An 18,020-nucleotide genomic window follows, 5' to 3' on the forward strand; every position below is an offset into this window, starting at 1 on the left:
CTTCCAAGTTGAGTATTTGTTTTCAGAGTCACAAAACAATATTCAAAACATAACAATTCAGACATTACAAATCTAAAATGTTAACCATATCCGCTGCTGGAAAAGATTTAGGAGGGGATTTGGTACACAGTCTTATTCCATGCAAAAAGCATCATGATGATTCAAAGGGGGTTGCCCTCTATTATGTGACAGTGTTGACAAGTAATTTTTTAGTACAGGTTCTTACCAAAGTTACAATTTCTACAACAGATACTCTGATCTGTTTGAAGATGATCATTCAAGTGATAGCAAATCACTGTGCCCATTTACAAAATGAATGCATTGGGTACCTCTAGTCTTTTGATCCTGATTGCACTGAAGATTTCTCTGTCACTCTGAATATTGTAAACATAAAATCTGTTCTTTTTGAAGTTGTTTAACACTGCAGTTTTTTGTTTGTTCTTTACTGTCACGCTGCGGTAATACTTTCAGGACCAGACATTTCCTCAGGCAACCTGGGGCTACAAACTGCAAACTGAGCACCGTGTTCTAACAAAACAAGTTTCTTCTCTCTTACACCAATCTGTCCCTATTCTACCCAGACATCAGACACTGTAAAATCAGTAGTTCGTTTTAAAAACAGAAATTCATCATGGCATATCCTGAAAAATTAGTTAAATACCATTTTATAAGAATACAAGTCAGCGTTACCACTGTACTCCATCTTCCCTGTGGATATTAGTCTACTAGTTAAAGGCATTCAAACAGTTTTCAAGAGTATGTAGATTTGATTTTCTTCAGTCTTATCTTACAATTGCTGACTTATTAATCATACGTTTATAATAACTGTAAGATGATTAGCATTTAAAAGGATACCCCCACCAATAAATGCTAAGTAGTTTTTGCATTGTCAGACTGTCCTTAGCATTCTCACTGTATTCTACATCTTTTTCCTCATTGTTTTTAAGTTATTTACAGTTTGTCACAAGCAGACAGAACATTTATCAACTATTCAAAAGCACTTTGTATTAACCTATCTTCAAAATAGCTGCAAAAGAAACATATAAACAAAAATGTATGCTTCTTCAGTCAAGAACACAGCAGAGTGCAGGTTTTGCTCTTGAAAATGGTTGTGGAGTTAACCTTCCAATGATATCAACATATATCTCTGTAAAGATATTCTAAGCATGTACAACCTAGTAGTAATAATATAATCTGAACAGTCATCGTGGGAATTCTTCCCTTAAAAATGCAGTACTATCATTTTTTCCATTGACAGTACAGGAAATTGCTTCTTTTCTAATTGTTTTGTGGGAATCATATTTGTTTTCCTCTGGAGTTTTACTTGGAGTTCATGGTTTTGGACCCCTCTTATTATAAACTTCATTCTCAACAGCATCATAAACCATGCCTTTCTCTGAAAATTTCTTAGATATTTGTGACCTCTTAGACAGCACATCCAAGCTTAAGTCACTTACTTTCTGTAAGACTACATATATGCTTTTCTTCATAGCCTTATTTTTCAAATGTTTACATTTAAGGAAAAAAATAAAACTCAAATGCAGAGAAAAGGAAATTTAAACCAGAAATTTACTGATAATAAGTTATTTAGAAAAGAATGAAAGTATTATTCAGTAGAAAATGTGAGTGGAAGAGAATATCTATGTCACATGGTCCCATTCTACCATAAAAAAACTGCATTGTTTGCCCCCTTATATTTTGTCATATTTTTGTTTTTGTAAAGTTATTTCAGAAGCTTAGGCCTGAAATTTCGAAATATTCCTCATTTTTACAGCATAAACATATTTAAATTCAATAATATATTAACTTTATTCAGGTCAGCATTGTCCCTTAGCTCCTACCTAATAATTTACATCCGATTATTGCTTTACTCAGTTTTCTCTTTGATAGAAAAAAACAAAAACAAACAAACAAAAGTTTTTCAGACTGCTACCATATATAAGCTGTCTTTTCCGCTGCTTAATCTGGTGACCTAACTCCAGGACTGCAATCGCTACAATTAGCTTTTCTTTGTCATGACAGGCACAACATATAACACAGTATAGTACAATGCTGAACTTACCAATGTCTTGTAAACATCTTCCTCGTACAAGACCTGATATCAAGTTAGATCTTTCTCTGTCAAAACTGCATATAAGTAAACACTATTTCTTGCTGTGACCTTAGCACAGAACTCACATTTTATGTTAATGAATTCCAGCCCTTTTCTGTTTGTTTGTTGTTGTTGTTGTTTTGTTTTGTTTTTAGTGGGGTTTTTTTGTTTGTTTTGGTTTTGGTTTTTTTTTTTTCAGTTTGCAACATTACCGGATTAATGTTTTATATTAATTCAGTTTCCCTCTGAGTAAATTGATATTTTTTTTCTTTAATTCCATGCCATCATAACATCATTAGGACACTGATATATATCTTTTTATTACAAAGCTATTAGCAATATTAAACTTAATTATGCCCAAAAATCAATTCTAAAAAGCTCAAATAATAGGTTTCCTGCAGATTTATGCTTCCATTTAACAAACTCCACTCCTTTTCCTCCTTAAATAGCTTCTTTTCAGTATAAGGTGAAATAACAACATTGGTCACTCAGGAAGTAATGCCTTGTATTTAAATCCATGTAAAACACAACAGATAAAACAAGCACAATAACAGAATTTGATAGAGCAAATTATCAGTTAGAAAAAACTATTTTAAAATGCAATTACCATTATTAGCTTTGCATTTTCACCAGCAACAGTGCCTGCATCTCGGGATAGGAAATATGAAATATTGCCAGGAAGGTTCAGCATGTATTGCCATACCACCAACATCCGCCTCTAACATGGTGGTCCAAGATTGTAACATACGAGGCATTACATTTGGAACAGCCTTTGTAATTGCTATTCAGTCTGAGGAATTATGTTTTATGGCCAACTTTTGAAAAACAAGCCATTGAAATGAACCACAGAACTGAGTCATTTCTGACTTAGAGAATTTTGGATAATGTATCTGTTGATTCTCAGACCTTGAATATATTAGTAGTACTTTTTCACCAGCTTCTATATTTAAACTTACAGTCTTCTGCAAAAACACTATTCCCCCTCACACTTAGGTTTCTAATAACCTTCTGCTTAAGTAACAACAAACAGATAACTAAGTTCATCCATCTACCCTGTAATGTTCTGTTAGGCAGCTTCCTATTTTTTACACTTATTCTGTATGTGTATAATGTAATGTAATGAAATGTATAAATTTCTCTAAACTTCAGCCCCATCTGCCTTTCTAATTTCAAACTTAATATAAGCCATCTAGTCCTCAATTCTAAAGAACTCATAGCTAACTAATAAGGTTTTTAAAATATATGAAACTAATAATATTATGTAACTTGTTACTCTTCCTTTATTTACTTTTTAGGAAAAAAAAAATCAACTAAAACATCAATGATTAAAACTGCAAAATATCAACATCCTGCATATCACTGAAACATTCCTTTTATCTCATGCCCTGTATATTAAGGAGTGATGACTCCAGACTGTAGCTTATACTGAGAAATAACACTCAGGAGAATGATATAAAAGTACACTACCAGCTGGGACAGACAGAAAAATACTTTGTGGTGCATTTCTGTCTGTTCCAAAGCAAAGTTCCCTCTTTAAATTTTGAAAATTAGGTGTTTTTTTTTTTTTTTTTGCAACTCATTTCCGGATTTGTAATTGAGTACTCTCAAAGCAATAAGCAGTATGGATCTACAAGTATAGAGACATTACATTGCCTTAAGGAACAACAAATCTACAGTAGAGTATGTAGATACATTTCCAGACTCCTCGTTATCCAGGCCTGAGGCATTAACTCTATATCCCCCTCACCCTCAAACTCATGCAGTCATTCCTGATTGAGAGGTGGTGCTAGATTTTGAGTCACAGCCAGCCTTCCTGAGCAGGCACAGACCAGGGCAAAAGACCATTTGAAAAATGATAATGAATCTGAAGATGCCGGTACAGTAGACTCATCTTCTTCCTTGCCACTGTGAAGCAACGTTACCTTTAGTACTAACTGACAGATTTTTCCCAAGCAAGATTTTCTCCAGCTCTGCAAAGCCATTTAATGAGTGTTGGAAGTTGATAATAGAAATAATTGTAATGTATACTGCTCCAAAACTGGCAGACAAAACACCTACGAGCCTTGTAATCCTATACTTTTTCCAGAAAATAAAAAGATATGTAAGACCTTGCAGGCTGTTCACTTGTGCACAGCTATCATCTTCCTTTTAGCATAATAATGGTTGTGTACCCCTATAATTAAAGATAATTACAGACTATAAAATTTGCACAGTGATTAACCAAAAACAAGATGAAGCTCTGTGTTGCCAAGACAAAGTCATCCACGGAAGATTACATTCCTTGAACAAATTTCTCTTTCCAATTTTTTCCTCCATTTTAATATTGTTGCCTTAATCATTACAGTACTTCTTTGACTCCAAAAGAAGCAAAAATCCATGATTTTGAAATAGGTATGTTAACTCTCATCCATTATTTTATCCCTAATAGAAAAGGGATATTAGAATATTTTACAATGACAGTCTAACCAGTGAGGCACATTTCTCCCTAGTTCCTAGTGTTAGTGTCTGATTTGTGTCCTAGAATTATAAGTGCTATAATCCTTACAGATCTGCTCTGGACTAATGCAATTGCAGATACTCTCATTATTCAATTTATATTTTTTAATCTCTTTCTGAATACCTGCCTTTCATAATTTCTTATAATTATACAGATTACTCAGGTTAGCTATGCACAAAATATTATAGTATTTTCCTCTTACAGCTATTTTCTCCATTTAATTTAACACTTATTACTAACACTGCTCATTTCCTTCTTTTGATACATTAGCTTCTGGAGAGAGATATTTCAGATATCTTTGGGGAAGAAAATAGACATCCTAACCAGGTTTCCAATACAATGAAATGGAGACTTCCAAACTGACTTACTGTTTTACGAGTAGGAACTCCAACTACCTGCAAAAATGACAAAATATAATTTACTCTTGCAATGAAATAAAATACATAATTCCAAGGGATTAAAAGAAATGCAAGGGAGAAGCATCAGAAAGCCAAAAATGATGTAAGCACACAAATTATATTGCTACACTAATTTCTATGTAAATTGTGAATAAAACACAATGAAATTTACAATCCTTTTTAATTTTTTTAAGGTGAGAGATTTCATAAAATTGAATTGAAAGATACCTCACCTTCCATTTGTACCACAGATACATGGAGATGAGGTTGTTTGTTTTTGGCAGGAAGAACTAGGAATTTCTAATTTTCTCAAGAGCTGTTTGGCCTGAATTCAGAGAATATTTTTGCATGTACTACCATCATAGAGTTGCTTTATTTATATTTTAGTTTCCAGCCCTTTAGTTCAGAATTCCTCTGAACATTGCTTCAATTGAAAAACTGCAAAATGTCTGATATCATATGACCAGAAATTATTTTAATTAATTTCTGTGAATGCTTGTCAAACAATGTTCAGCAATTCCTATTTTGAACTCATACTACTCGTAGGTTTCTATTTATGTATGCTTGGCTCATTGCACTACATTTCCATTCAATTAATAAAAACATTCTGGTTTCAGTTCAGGAATTACTCATTAAGATCTTATGATTATTTTGTTGCAACAGAATTGTTTCTCATCCATTTCTAACTTTTGCAGTGTTATTTATTTGACGAGATCAGAAATACCACTGAAACAAATTGCAAGCAGCATTTGCAAGGATTAATTTTTGGTTCTACTTTGCACACTGCAAAGCAAACAAACAAGGAAATTAAATTGTTGGATTATGTTATTCCATGAGAAATATTTTGAATAACTTTTTCACTTTGTTCTGCTGAAGATAGGCAGAGAAAACATTAAGCTTCTGCTGAAATGGAACAAGTACGTCATTTTCCTTCGCTTTCAAGATGAAGGATGGAAAGGGTCACTCATTTCACATTGTCATCTCTTGAAACTCTCAAAAATAAAAACAAATGCTGCTGCAATCCAAGAAGCATAAGCGGTCATCCAAGAAACTGACAGTCTCTTTGGGGAATGAAAAATGATTGTCAGCATGAGAGACAGTGGGTGAAGAGATAAATCCCTTGCTGTTCTTAGTTTGCCTGTCATTATTTACTTCTAAGGTCTGACTAGTCTGGGGAGATGTCAAGGGAGCAGCTGTCAGGCTGAAGGCATTAAGGACTGGGAAAACAATGCTAAATTTGTATTAAAATGATGACTGATCACAATCCAGACCATACAATCAGAAAATTAGAAACATAGTCAATGCGAAAAAGAAGCAGTCATTCTCAAAATTAAAATCTTAGCATGAGGTAAAAGCAAACTATCTAATTTTGCCTAAAATGAAGTATCACTAGAAAATAACCTTTTAGTGAAATCTCAGCTCTCTTTGAAGAAATTGCATTTCTAAGAAATTTTAGAGGAGACAGAGGAAAGAAAGAGTTTGTTCAAATATCAAGTCTCTGCACTTTGCTACTACAATTCTTCATTTTGTAGTATCTCATAAATAATCTGTAATTTTAATAATCTTCATTTTTGAAGTCGAAGTGAGGGATGATGAGGGCAATAGAGACCAATCACTAATGAAATCCATTCGTTAGCTGAGGCGTCATGTTTTTTTTAATTCAATGTTTTAGAGTGAACTAACCTTCTATTTCAGAAATTATGCCTAAACTGATCAGCCAGTGACTTCTCTTCCTTGAGAGGGTGGTGAGACACTGTAACAGACTGCCCAGTTAGGTTGTGGATGCCCCCTCCCCTGGACGCATTCAAGGCCAGGCTGGATGGGGCTGTGAGCAGCCTGGTCTAGAGGGAGGTGTCCCTTCCTGTACCAGGGGGTTGGAAAAGAACACCCTGAACCTTATTCTGCTTTTGTTGATGCTTGCATTTTAGATTTCTCTCTCCTTAACTTAAAATCAAAATCAATTTTTGAAATTGCTGTCTCACAAAAATAGTTGTTAAAATTTGCTCAGAAACTGCAATGCAGAAGGAAGCTCCTCATGAGATATAAATTAAGTTCTACAGTTTCTCCCAACACTAGAATGCAAGATTAGTATCTCTCCTGTGAAAAGTTGGGCTCCTGTTCCATTGCCTCTGTCTAAGAAACAAAGCTTCTTCCAAGTAAGCTCTGGATCCCAGCTCACTGGCAAAGAAATACAACTGTACATTCTTACTTCAGTTTTCTCTAGAACAAAACATCTATTCCTATGTTAATTAAAAATTACACCATCAATTAAACACATATCTTTCTTCTTCTACTAATTTAAGCAAATTCCTAGGGTTTATAAAACAGCTACACTGCCAGGAGAAGCGATGACACTGATGGGATGGCATACTCTATATAAAGGATGAGGTTCCAGTCCACAATAGCTCCCAGATTTAAATCAGCATGTGGCTGTATTACAGAATGAATTCCATGAGCTGATCAAATCACATTTAACCTCAACAAATGGCAGGCATTTCAGGGAGATGTACCATCCTCTTGAACACATGTTCAGAAAGAACATGTGATTTTTTCTTAGTTGTTTTTTTAAATAATAATTATGTATGAAGTAAATATCTCCTGTGCTTTGGCAGTCATAAGTATATGAATGAATACATAGAACCGAAGAGCAAAAGACAATGTGGTAAGAAGCATAAAGTCTACTTCATTTGGATAATGTCAAGTAAATTGATAGTGATTTGTAAGAAAAAAAATATCTGCTATGAATTATGCAAATCAAGAATGTAGACAAAATGTCAATAAAGTTAAGGAGTTAACATTTTGTAAAGCACATGTGATTCATTCCGTAAACCTTAAGCATTTTTCAGGAATGTGTTTTTCTTAATGAGGGTAAAATATCACACTTCTAATCATCAATTACTCTGTTCAAAGAGAGCAAAGGATAACAAGACCTTTCAAGAAGTGAAATTGCAACAAATATCATGAATGAGGAGTAATGGAGGTGAATATAAATAGCTTCATTTCTGGCTGTGTTGTGTAATACAACACCATCAGCAGTACATCAAAGAGAACTTTATCTCTCCAAGTGGTAAACTACCACATAATTTCACTGCATGGACTTTTTCAGACCATTTTACGTTTATGAGTCTCCTGCCTACTAATAGCAAAAAGAGGGACTTCCGCATTTTGTCATTCAGATATGTTTATGAAAATGAAATAAAATAGGAAGAAAGTCATGTTGAGAACATCATGGAAGAATTTATATGAAAGAAATGAAAGAATGACAGAGAAATTGAGTTAGTGTGGTACCAAAGCTATTTTGTATTGTTCATTGAAGTATTTCGGGACATCCAAAGACAAAAACACAACAGAAAAATAAAAAGCATAATAACAAAAGGATTAGAAAAACATTATTCTAACTTAACTAGAAGGTGTGTTTCTATGTCTGCTCTCTCTTTTTTGCTGCTGATTAGCAACATGCATTGGTGAATAACAAATAAACAGTTGCTCTGTCCTGGCAGAAAGGACATAGAGAACACAGGAAGTCAGACCTTGCTGCTCATATTTCTGATCTCTTTTCACCTTTTATGGCTGAGTGATTCTGTGCAATTTTGAAAGTGAGTCTAAATGATACCAATATAGTTAATGGAAAATGAACAATGTTCTTCCGATGATATTTACTATTAAAGGAATGTTACTATTTTCATATCACTTTTTTTTTTATTATTTTTTTTTAAACCAATCCTCTTTACTAGGATATTGTCATTAGAAGACATTTACTGTAATTGGAGCATGAAACACAGGCATTTATCCAAGCTAACAGCTAGTGACAGAAATACAGAAAGAGCTCATACCCTAAACTGAGTATTTTCTAGTGGAGATAGGGACATAGTTTCAAATCAAGTCTTCTGACTAGTGGCAGTTTTTGTCCTCTATGACTCTCAAACAGGACAGTTTCCGTAGGAGGAGGATCAAAAGATCCTCAAAGAGAATTACTCAACACCCACTTTTCTGAGGTTAGTGGAAATATTTTCTCCTGTTTTTCCAAACTAATCCTCTCAAAACTCCCAGGAATATGGTAATTTTCATAAAACACTTTAAGATCATGCATGCCTCTGAAAGTGAGAGAAAAACTCTAGGATCAAGTCTGTATTCAGATTCCCGCATCCTACAAATCAGGAAAATAGCTTAACATTCTGCATTTCTAATAGTGTCATACATAATTTTGGTTTTGATAGACTCCTTTTTATTACTTTTACTTAATTCAGTTTACATGAACAAAAGCAGGCCCCTAATGATTATTTCCCATGATATAAAACATTTTATCTCCATATTTTTTCACTCAAAGCTCACAAGTGAACTGAAAATCCTGCCTCAAATCAGTAAAGGAAGTACTACTGAGGTACTCCAGGTTCTGACATGAAGGTTTCCAAGAATTACACCTTAACTGCCTTGACACTGTCTGTAGCAGCTCTTTCCTTCTCTTCCTGAGACCATTTTGATTGCATCTGGAGAATGAGAGTAATCATCAGGCTCACAGGGCGCAACAGCAATGTTGAAAGCTACACTGGCAGCCTGTCTCAGCCACCTTTTGGTTGGCAACTGCTATATTCTTCATGTTAGGTAGCACTCTCAGCTTATTCTTGTAATGCATCCAACCATGACTTCATAGCCACAGCATATATTTAAGTGTTAAAAACAATTTACAACACTTATTCTGCAGTGCTACTGAACATCTCATGAAATTTTAGGCATTTTCTATTTCAGTGCGCATCTGTCTTTCTCTGTGTATTTTTACAGCATGTTTATGGGGATAAATAAATGCAAGAAAATAAGTCCCAGAAATCTGTGCTTTATATATCAAACATCTACCTGATTCATTAGTTAACTATTTATGACTTACTATGTATCTTTAACTACATCACCAAGTAATGAACTTCACTGGAATTAATTTTATTTTTCCAAATGAAGTTTTAAGCAGACACTAGAAGATTATGAGATAAGAAGAAAAAGCTCTTCCTTCCTTCTCATGCTATGCTCATTAAAGTGGAAGTCAATGTAAGGAATTTAGATAGAATACTTCAGATAGAATGACACACAGCCTGCTTAAAAGGAATGTTTTCTTACGTTACAGGACACAGTAGCTTAAAAAAATTGGGAGCAAATATATGCATATATCTGGATATAGAATAGATCACCAGTACTACTGAACATAATGAGAATAATAGAAATTTTAAAAAGAATAATAAACGAACAATTTTTTTTCTTTTTTTTTTCTTTTTTTTTTTTTTACTTTAAGTGGCATTCAGAGGGATACAGAAACAAAAACAACAACACAAAAAAAAGATGGTTGAACTAAATGAACTGATGATTGGACTAAATGATCTTAGAGGTCTTTTCCAACCTCAATGATTCTATGGAAATAGAAAGCAGAGAATAGGAGTATGTCAATCAGAAAGAGAAATTTTGTTAAATTGATATTTCATTAGTCTGAACAGACTCAGAATTCAATTTAGTGGAGAAAAAAATAAACGTAATTTTATTTTAGACAAACAGCATTATCCACTCTTTAATTACTTGTTCCTTACATTTTATGTATTTCCATGTACCAAACTGATGGTTATCTAACAATACTGACAATGAATACTAGAACTGAAGGAATATATTTTCTCTATGCAATATATATTTAGACTACAGAGAGAACTATAGCTAAATCATCCAATTCAACATCAGATCTTTGAGGGAAGCATATCTGCTAGGAAAATAACTGTGCTCAATAAATGGCAAACTGCACTATCACATGAGGCTCATAAGTTTATGAGGAAAGATTTGGAATATCTACTGTGGTCACAATAAATGCAGCAATTAGGCTGGAAATTATTCTGAAGCATACTGTTTATTTTTAGAAAAGAAAACCATGGCTGAAACTCTTGGTATCTATTTCTCACTACACAGATAAAACTTTGAGATACCATCTCTGCACCTTAGCTTGAACCATACAAACAATGGAATATACCTTATAAACCTGTTTATATGTATTTAATTGACACAGTTTGGAACATTTACCAAGAAGCAGAACTGAAGCAGACTGATGCTCCAACAAAAATGGGTGCCATCAGGATACCAAAAAAAAAAAACAAACCACAATGCTAGCAGTAGCAAAGCACACAGATAACTGTTTATATATCAGTACCTTAAAATTGTGAAATTTCAAACACTACTTGCTGGTACTGGCAAAAAGTATGATGCATCTTTGCCAAATGGCATTCAAGTACTATACTTTTAGAATATTCCATCACAATTTTCCTCCCAAACAAGATTGCTTTTATCAAGTAGGCCTTATTTTGACTTATACTTCCTCACCTAAAAAGCTACAATCCCTCAGGGCAGTACCCCAGGCCCAAAAAGGTGCTACTAACTATATAGGGCTGAGCAATAGTTGCAGCTCTGTGCTTCCAGCCAAGTCACAGGCAGAAAAAAAAAAGAAAAAAAAGGAAATTAAAAATAAAATTAAAAGAAAACAGAAAAAGAGGAACAGCAAGCTCTCTAGCACAGCAGTCTGCATCTGCAAGCAAGCAGGAAATTTCTGTTCAAGAGAAACAAACTCCATTATAAATACATACAAAAGTATAGCATTTTCTTAGTTCTCAGTCCCTCATAAGAGCTTTCAGTTCTTCAAATCAAGAGATGACTTGGTTTGAGAGTACTGTATGACAAAAACAATCCACAGTTAAACATTCTTTGAAGCTCCTCTGCAAAAGCAAGAAAACTAACTGGGAAGAACTCAAATACAGGAGTGTTGTTCTGGTATTTTAATGAGAAGTCATGAAGAGCTGGTTGATCATGTGCTTTCAGTTTTCTCTCCCAGGAGGTTAAACGATTTGTGTATATGTATATATACCAATGCTTTAAGCATATTATGAAAAATCTTGGCATTTGCCAGCATTTAATGCATAACTTCAGACATTTTAGCTAATTGATAAATATCAATCGTTCTGCATCCACCAGAAACACAGTAAATTTACAATTGGTGATGCAAAGGATATGCTCTTAGTTTTGCTTCAAAGTGACCTTCAAACTGGTGACAAAACATACTTCATAGTAACTACACTGTCAGACATCCGCAGTCTGAAAACTGAGAGCATACAAATGAGTCAATAGACCTTTAGTTTGTGAATGGTTTTATTTAGTATGTAATATATGATGGACCTAATACACAATGTTGCTACAAGGTTGCTGAGAATAGAAGCGTTTAAGTAATGTAAATAATTTTTAATGGCATTAAAATGATAAGCATTAAAATTATTGTAATTAAAACATGTAAATGAATATTATATCACTACATCAACAGCTGTGTTTAGTATATATGTAGGATTACAATAAATCAAACTGAATGTGGTCTTGATGTTTAATCAAACACTAGTTTTAATTTCTCATGCTGCTCTGGGTATATATAATATGTTTAGATATCTAATAATATTCGCTACATGCTGTTTGGTACAATATTAGTGCCTGAAATGTGTCAAATAGTTTTATTTTAAACCAAGCAAATAAATAAGACACTGGACACATACAGGTAATTGATAATTTGGCAAGTATGGATAGGTTCTGTTTTGTTCAGTTTGTTTTTTATTGCTATGACTGTTTTTGTTTTGTCAAGAAACAAGTGTACCACTAATATAATTTTCCACTATCTAAATACCTCTTCCTTATCCATACAACCAGACTGGATCACAGTACAAGAGCATTGGAGTTGTGCTGCCATTATTTTGCCACATCAAGTTTAAAAGAATCCACTTTCAGTGGTGGGTGGAGAAGAACAACCTGAAAATCTTGTAAATTCCCTTAAGAGATTGCTGAAAATATATTTTTACATGAAATGCATAAAGCCTTGAGAAAACAAATTGCACTATCTTTCTACAAGATTGACACCAGCTGAACACCTCCAAAAGCTTCAACCATTACCTTGGACAACTGCATGCTGTCAGAACAGAACTCGCTAACAAACTTAATGCATGAGATTAAGTGAGATAAGAAGCGAAGCAACCAGAAGATTGTTAGTGTCATGCTTCAGGAAAGTTAAAAATTGTGAAAAAGAAACAGAAAAAATTGATTGAAACAACCCAAAGATGACGTCCCATAGCATTATGGGTGCTACTCTGAGTGACAGAGTACAAGACTGACAAAATACAACACTGACAAGACTAGCTCCATTGTAAACTAGTTCTGCATAATTAGAAGTCACTTGCTCTAAATAATTACCATGCCAAAATAAAACACCTTTGTGTTGTGTTTCCTCCCCCCTCACCCCCCCAGTTTACACCTTGAAATACAAGAGATAAGTATCTTACAACAGTCATTCACAACTGAACACAAGATGCCATAATTATACTGAAGGCAGAATTAGGAAACTAAAGTAAGTTTCTTACTGAATTAATTGCTATAAATATGTCTGTCAGCATGGGTCACTTTTCACAGAGGATGAGGATTCCTATTTAACTTTTAAAAACCTAAATTAAAACACTTAAGTCTGAGATGTCACTGTAGTCTCCTTGCAAAATGGGAGGAGGAAAAAAAAGAGTACTTCAATATGACATTATCATACCCATCTTAAGAAATAGGTAAGAATCATCTTTTGCAGAAGTTAGCTCCTGTCTTTTCACACAGAAGGATCCTATATAGTTAGATGGCGATAGGTATCTAAATTAAAGTGAAACTAAACCTAAATGGCTTAGAAAGTATTAGTCTTGATTACTGTTTTATATCATAATAATAATTACTTGTCATGTCCGCAAGGGTCTAACTGTTAACCCCTCAAGCAATTAATCAAGGAATGGGAGAAGGTCACATCTCAGTTATTTGGACTTGTCTACATAAATTGCATGCTCCTTCAACAAGTACTAACCAAGCTCAAATGAAAACTACTGTCATGACTGGGGAAGAAAGTGAAGCTGTTCATTTAGCACATTCCTTGGGCCAATTTCAGAGAAACATTTGCAGTTTTGTTGGAAGAAAAATAAACTAAATGTGTTATGCAACAGTACAATTGTGAAAAGCAGAAATCTTTTTCTTTTTATTTTTTTAATCTTTGCATCAAATTAACATTATGCTTGAAGCCACAAAATACATGAATAAACTTTCTTCAGAAAAGACATCAAGGCCAGCACAGGCAGGAAGGACATTACAGTTCCTGCCACAGACACCTCTACTGAAGTTTCAAAGGAGTACAAAATCAAATCATTAACAGTGCCAACAAGGCAGAAAGGTTCTTCAGACAATTTCCTTAAGGAATACTCTTGAAAAAAATTGCAACTCTTTTTGAAAAAAAAGATTTTTTTTTTCATCTCAAATATTCCACAGATAACTTCATCACATACATGATTGCAATCTGTATAATTTGGGTGACAGAAATCAATACCTTGATTACTTTACATGAGGGGGGGGGGATAATTTGGGTGACAGAAATCAATACCTTGATTACTTTACATGAGGGGGGGGGGTGAATAAAACCAAAGACCTCCCTTCAATCTCAATTTCCTTACACATTTTTATGAGCTTCTTGGAATACACTGATTGCAATAGACTTGGACAGTTCTCTGTAGCTATTTTAATTCCAGTGACATTTTAGTGGTTGTACATTATGTTGATTTGAATTTAGAATTATACAGATAAAGTTGACAAGAGGATTTGACAATCAAAGAAGGCTACACAGAACCTGTGGATAGTATCAAAATTAGGAAAAAAAAAATCTAGAATAACAAAGAAAAGGAAACAAATATTACATTTATTGAACATAAGGTGACTTAATGGTTTGTGATAGGGATGGAATGTACATATCCAAACAACACCACAATTATATGTCAAAAAAAATAATTTTTGATCACTGCATAAAAAGATCTATCAGAATCCATTCATTCTTCACAAGGGTCTTAGGCAGCCTGCATAGCCTTGTATTAATACTTTGTAGGCACGCTTCGTGCATTAACATCTTGTATGTTAGATGACAAGTATGTATGATAGAGCTATATCTAGGAGACACTAAATGTGGAGGAGCAACTGTATCTGAATCCAGCCTGTGATTCTGAGAGAAACAAGAATAGTGCTGAAATATCCAGACAGTGGAGTAATGGACCTCTGAAAGTGATCCAACAAAAATCATCAGATTCTTATCTGATGAGGGGTGAAATTAAAATGGGATCTTTGTTTGCTAAAAATTATCATGGCCAGACTAGAAGCAGAAGAAATACTACTAAATTGGTAGTAATTTCTCAACATCATTGATGGTAAAAGTTAAGCTCTCTTGTTCTATCCGTAAGCTAGCCATAGAGACAAAAAAAAAAAAAAAAGAAAAAGAAAAAAAGATACCCACAATAGCAGATCAAAAGCCCCCAAACGCAGTAAGACCAGTGTCTGTAACAAAGACTGTTAAGTAGCTTTATAGCTTCAGTCCACCTGAGATTATATTCATACCAACGTATTTGAAAGTTCTCTCATGCAGAATGCACACAGGTGTTTACCTGGGTACACACTAGAAATTTTTTACCAAGTTCAGACCATAGATGAGACTGGTGAAACAACCAAGATGACCTAAGACACCACCTCTTCTGCTCCCAAGGGAGACATTTACATTAGTACTTAAACCCTACTTATTAATCAGTAGTACTCCTATACTTAAAAATATTTACTAGGTCTTCAAAACAACATTCTTGTTGCACAACCCACAGTTATCTCATAAGTCTGCTTAAATAATAAGATAATTTTCATTCACAGCAATAGGTTTGGATCAAAACCAAAAGTACAACATTGTGCACACTTACAAAGTATGCATTCATACAGTAGTAGCAAAGAAACATATAATTATATTTATAAAATGCGTGACTGAAATTGTGAGGATTCAAAAGCATTTTTTTTTTCAAATTAGTTTCTAAAAGAGCATGATTTGCCTAACATGTTATTAGGACCTCTTCAGATGAAAGAAGAAAAATGGATTAATAACAAAGAGCATACTGATTGAAATCTAATTTCTGTTATCACAGCTAAATGACTTTTGCATGCAAACTGACTCTGTGTCTTTTGTGATACATGGTCCCCTAACATATTGTCACTAATTTCTGTGCTCTTACTAAAAGCCATTTTTGATTGAATTGAAAATAACTGTTCCTCATGTAACTATGCAATTTAAAATGTTTTCAGTTAAGTCAATTCTCAAACAAGAAAATAATCACTCCTGAACAGTGTTTTCAGCTGAAGACTAATACACACATAAAACACTCTTAAAATTAACATATGCATAAGTATCAGCACTGGTCATATGACACTCTCCTACAAAACACACTGAAAATACATTTCCTTAAGCAAAATTCCTATTCAATGAAATAATTTCTTGTACATTTCATGAATATTTTGTAAAAGTACTGAATTATTTGATTCAGAAAGTAATTTAGAAAATGAAAGATATTAAGCAGACAAAATAGTGAGTTGTTGTGATGTAAAACTGAGGACAACATTTTAGTTTCAACCAATTCACATTTTCTGATTATAAAGATACGAATAATTTAAATCAGCTCTATTTGTCATCAGTGTCAATCTTGCTACCAGAATACTTTCAACATCTGAATGCACTGAAAAAAATCAAGCACCTGCTGTATGTGTTCAGTTATCTTGTTAGGTGCTATCATAAGGCACTTTTACAAGGACACTAGATATGACAAGAAGCGCACAACTTCTAGAAAGCAGTGAGGAATTAAAAATACCATAAAATAATAAGGACAGTAATAGCAGGAAATGTAAATGATGGGACATCACAGAAAAAAAAAAAAAGCTGAATCTTCTTGCTTAACTACAGCCAATAGCTGCACAGTCATATTAGGCCAAGTGCACTCTATATTTTCTCTTTTTTTTGTCAAATCCATTTAATTTTTATTTCAAATTAATCTCTTATCACAAATGCTAATAAGCACACAAAGTAAAGGAACTCACCTTCAGAACAAGTTGATGAGATTTATTTTCTTTTCCTAATAATGAAACATTTGATCTTAAACCATATAATCATGACACTGAAAGTATTTATGAACAACAAAAACTAGTGTAGATGTTGATAATAGACATCCTCAGACTTCAGTTCTCCCTTAGTCTAATCCTAGTGGTATCTACAAATATCACTGCAAACCTTATAGCTAAAATGATAATTCTGACACTACATTCTCAAGACCCTTAAGTCTTTGACCAACTTTGCATTTTCTTATTACCAGCATTACATGAAAATACAGAATTGCTTCAGTTCTCAATCTGCAGTTTCTAGAACCCAGTTCGGAAACTAAACCCTAGAGTTTGTACCCTACAATACATTTGAACAGGCAGACTGAAACCATCCTTTCTCTCAGTTGAGGGAAAAAGACCACTTTGTATTAAGAAATTACTCACAGTTGTTAGAAAAGATTACATTAACAAAGGCAAGTAGTCTGGCTGTGTAGTCAACCTAAAGTTTAGGCTCCTGGTATTCACTGTATATAACACAAAAACTCAATCACCTCTCTATTCTTGCCAAACTTCTGAGGAAAGCTGCAGTCCAAGAATCAATGACTAAAATACTGCTATTGCATGACTGCGTAGCTATTTCAGTGACAGATCCTCATACAATCCTCATATACTGGAGAGCATAAAACCATCCCCACAAATGTTTGCATACAGAGAAGACTGAAACTAAACCATGAACAAAGTTGAATCAATTAGCCTTTCATCCGAAGTAAAATGAGACGATATAGTCATATTATTTTATCTGTTGGTAGGATAAAGAAAATAAATTAAGAATATCTCTGTTAAAATTTAATCATAATCCCTAACTGAACTGAACATGAACATGTCATCAGTGAAACAGTAAACATATTACACTTACATGTTACTCACAGCACCCAGGGGACCATCGGTCTGCTAGCTTTCCAATTCAATAAATAATGATGATTTCTTGCAAAAAAGAAATTCATTTCTGGAAAGGTAAAACAAAAACAAAAAATAAAAAAATCAAGAGGTTAAACGATCTGCAGTTTCCCCAGTA

The 18,020-nt window shown here is 33.8% G+C and overlaps 1 protein-coding gene across 11 annotated transcripts in view; it reads right to left on the reverse strand.

Annotated features, from left to right (window-relative positions):
• The window catches only part of LRRC4C (leucine rich repeat containing 4C), a 426,317-nt gene that overhangs the window by 231,082 nt on the left and 177,215 nt on the right, over positions 1-18,020 (reverse strand). For all 11 annotated transcript variants that reach the window (XR_014947119.1, XR_014947114.1, XR_014947120.1 and 8 more), the window contains one exon: positions 17,862-17,951. The gene's annotated coding sequence lies outside the window, so the exon portion shown is untranslated. The remainder of the gene's footprint in view (positions 1-17,861; positions 17,952-18,020) is intronic.

This window comes from Coturnix japonica, chromosome 5 (assembly GCF_054131305.1).
Source record: "Coturnix japonica strain WE chromosome 5, WE-NBRP24, whole genome shotgun sequence".
NCBI lineage: Eukaryota > Metazoa > Chordata > Aves > Galliformes > Phasianidae > Coturnix > Coturnix japonica.